This window comes from Coregonus clupeaformis, chromosome 5 (genome assembly GCF_020615455.1).
Source record: "Coregonus clupeaformis isolate EN_2021a chromosome 5, ASM2061545v1, whole genome shotgun sequence".
In the NCBI taxonomy this organism is placed as follows: Eukaryota; Metazoa; Chordata; class Actinopteri; order Salmoniformes; family Salmonidae; genus Coregonus; species Coregonus clupeaformis.
In genome coordinates, this window is record NC_059196.1 from 8,840,031 (window position 1) to 8,844,200 (window position 4,170).

Sequence of the window (4,170 nt, forward strand, 5' to 3'; positions counted from 1 at the left end):
TTACAATACGACAGTCTCTCTTTCCTCTGGTTAGAGTGACAGCCTTTATATTGTGACACTACCTCTTGGCTAGAGATACAGTAACCATCTCAATGGACCCACATGGATAAATAATTAAGCAATAAGGCATGAGAATACCTGGTACAAAGGATCAATAAAATATAACGTAACAATAGGAAGTAGCGTGAAAGGATTTCTACCACTGATGGGAGACCTGAAGGCACGTCTAGCAAGGAGGACAGAGTTAAGCCACACAAGTACAGTTTATGGCCCAATTCCAAATTTACCCATAGACTATACGCTCTTGTGGAGATGCACTTGTGGAGATCCGAGAGAATTTGATTTGTATAAGCAATATGATGAAAATTCCCCCTAGCATATCAGTGAGCAAGTGGAGCTATTACCATATTGCTTACACCTGATTTTCACAAGTGCATAGGGTCTGGGGGTCGATTTAGGATTGAGCCAAAATGAACTCACCCTCGCTACATAGCCCAGTAGGATCCCTCAGGCCTGCAGCAGCGCAGTAAAACCCTGCAGTACAAGCCTGACACTGAGACACATTGGAGAGGCCTGAGACTTGGGAGAAAGTACCAGCAGGACACAGCTCTGGCTCCCCAGAACCTTCACCTGAGAGGAAAAGACAACTTCACTCCACTGCTAGCAAAGACAGATAATGGCTATCAACATGATTCACAGTTGTCATCAAGATGGAGAGGCAATTAAAAAATGATAATACATTTGATTTGCAAGGGACTTTTCCAGGTGTTCAAAGCCCTTTGCAGTGTATGGGGGGGAGAGAGACTAAATTCTTCCATTGCCAACGCGTAGCAGACATTTTGTGCCAGAAAGCTCTCCACACATCAAGCTCACCACACTTCAGTAGGTGGAAAACGTTTTGAAATCGAGGGAAATGTGGGGTTACTACCTTAAAGTGTCCAATAAGAACACAGATGTGTTTTGACTAATTAAGAACCAGGGTGAGTGCTGCTGTATCAATTACCACAGTAAGTTCCAGGAGGGCAGATGTTGCCAGTCTCTCCGTCAGTGGGTTTGGCCCGAGTGGCTCCCTCTGTGCAATAGAAGCCAGGGGAGCATGGTCCCATGGGCAGGGCCAGACCTATTGGACAACATGAGGAATGAGTATATAACTAACTGTATGAGTGTGTATGCAATTGAAAGCTCTGCTTCATCAGATTACAATCATCTATTAACTATTTACTGAAGAATTGTATACTGAGTTACCGTTTCAGTTCCAAATTGACTCCCAGGGTTGGTGTCAATTCCATTTCAATTCAGTACGGTATTCTAAATTCTACGCCGGGGTGTAAAACTAATTTTACACCACGGGTCGCATTCGGTCTTCACCGAGGCCCGAAGGGCCGCACTTAAAATGTGTTATATTTCTTGCTGTCAAAATTAGCAAAAAAAACATCCTATATCGCTGTTGGAATTTTCAATGCTCGCTGACCCTCTATCTTTCGTTTCGATGACTGTTAGCAAGCTGGACAGAGTGAAGAGACTTTAAATGTAGGTCCATTATCATTTCTACACAGTTTCAATTTGGTTTTAGTCATGTCAATTGAGATATTTTCTCTCAGAATAAAATGTACTCAAACCACCCGCAGGGGTGTCAGACATAAGGCCCGCATGTGGTGTTCTACTCTAATGAGCAACAAGCTGAAAAAGGAATCTTGATTGGGGTGACACAATAGGGTGTGACACACACACTACCAGAGATGTTGCAGAAGGCCCCTGGAGGGCAGGGCAGAGGCTCAGGGCTTCCTTGGGGGCAGTAGAAGCCCTCCTGACAGCGCCCCCCGGTGGAGGTGGCAGGACACAGGCAGTTGGCGTTAGTGTAGTTGTCCAGGTCAAAGGGCTGGGAGTTCCAGGCAGCGGACACACAGAACCAACCTGGGGGTGATGGAGAAAGGGGCAGAGAGAGTGTGAGAGAGAGAGAGCGAGTGTAAGAGAGAGAGAGAGAGAGAGAGAGAGAGAGAGAGAGAGAGAGAGCCATACAAGACACAGTATCCTGAATCACTCATATGAAGGGCATAAGGCCAGCAGGTTTTCCTGCCCTAGTTATATTTACGAATACAGCTGCGAGTTATTTCTGGTCAGATCACATGGTATGGGAGAACCCCTGGCCCTAGAGAGAGTCTTTCAGATAATAGAGGCCTATCAACTGACCGGCTTTGCATTCCCCTGAGACAGCGGTCAGTCTCTCCTTCTCACAGTAGTGTCCAGGGGGACAGGGCAGACAGCTGTCCAGGCTCTGGGTCATGGGCTCAGGGTTGTAGTAGCCACGGGGACAGGGGAACTGGGTGGCATGCCGCGTGCCTGGAACACAACACAACATACTATAACACACAACATACTGTAACACACAACACACAACACACTGTAACACACAACATACTGTAACACACAACACACTGTAACACACAACACAACACCACTGATAATGGCCATACTGTGTGGAATAGACAGATTTTGCAGTTATTTAATGAAATCCCCAAAATAAGCACCACAACCTTAATCCTGACCTATGTGCAGTCACACTAACAAGGTATCCCAACACACTCAGCTTTGACACTTGCTTAACTCTGGCTGGTCCCAACACACTCAACTTGTCAGTCCCTCGTACAAAAAAGGGTTCAGAAACACAGCGCTAGAGTACTGTTGTTGGGTTGGTAATCACTTCAAACAACATGGACTCACCCACTGGTCAACTTGCTTAGGACTCAAACCTTTTCAACCAACCATGTGCTGGAAAACCTTAATAAGACATGAGGATATGGTTTCCTACCATCAGGACAGTAGAAGCCAGGGGGACAGGGGAACAGGGTGTAGTTACTGGTCCTCTCAGGGCAGTAGTAACCAGCGTGGCAGCGGGGGCACTGCGTCTGGCCTGTCAGGCTGGCATACGTGCCAGCTGGGCAGGGCACTGGGATGGCACTGCCAGGGGAGCAGTAATGGGCTGGGGGGCAGAGCCCTCCCCATCTTCCTCCTCCCTCTCTTCCTCCTCTTCCCTCAAACCCTGCACAGGAGATTTCAATTAGAAACAGTGATTAGAGCTGCTAATATTGATCAAATCAATGTGTAATTGGGATGTATTCATTGACTATCATCTAAAACTCTAACTGATCTGATTATATCATTGACTGTAGTCTCGCTTTGCCAAACTCTTGGGTCTAGACACAGAGGCTGTGGGAAGAGACTAGATTGACTGTGATAATGAATGTAAGTAAGTAAGCAAGCAAGCCTTGGACAAGTAAGCCTTGTCCGAGCCAGAACGGCCCATAGGGCAGGAGCCTATCTCCTGATTCTGTAGCGTGAAGCAGCTTGACGCACACAAACACCCCCTGAACAGGACGCTAGTGTATCGCAGGGCCTATGATAATGAATGTGCTCTGATTATAATGTACCCGTGGCTAAGCGGTCCCCCCCTGGGCAGTAGAATCCCTCCTGGCAGGCTCCAGATGGACGGGTTAGCCCCTCGGAACCACAGAACTGTCCTGGAGTACACGGGCTGCAGCCGGAGACCTCTGTCACATGGAGACTACACACAGACACACAGACACACACACATGGACTATTTACTGAGGACATCTCCTCTCCTGAGCAATGCTTATCAATTGTAGACAGCTGGTTATTGTGTAAGCTCCAAACTTACAGGGTTGGGGTCAATTCCATTTCAATTCAGTCAATCACACACACAAACACGCTGGTTTAAATCCTAGTCACATACATCTATTCATGAATATTGATTATCATTATACAAATGGTTTATAAGTGTTCAAGCCCATCTAGGTGTGTGCCTTTATGTGTCCATATACAAAGACCATAAATAAACAGTTTATAACCTATTAGAAAAGGTCCCCAGAGGACAGGGTAGAGGTAGACTGGTGCCCTCTGGACAGTAATGACCCTTTGGACAGGCTCCCCCCACTCCTGTACTGATGTTCCCATCTGGGTTCCTGAAGTTTAGACCTGGGGACATTAAATGTTATTTGTAGTTATTTTTTTGAGTACTGAGTGAAACGTATTACACTGTAAAATGTATTATTGAAACGTATTAAACCAATACACGGCATACTGTCCTTAAAGAGATACCTTGCACTGTAGCAGTGTTAGTGGTAGGGTACGTTACCTGCTAAACAGAAGTAA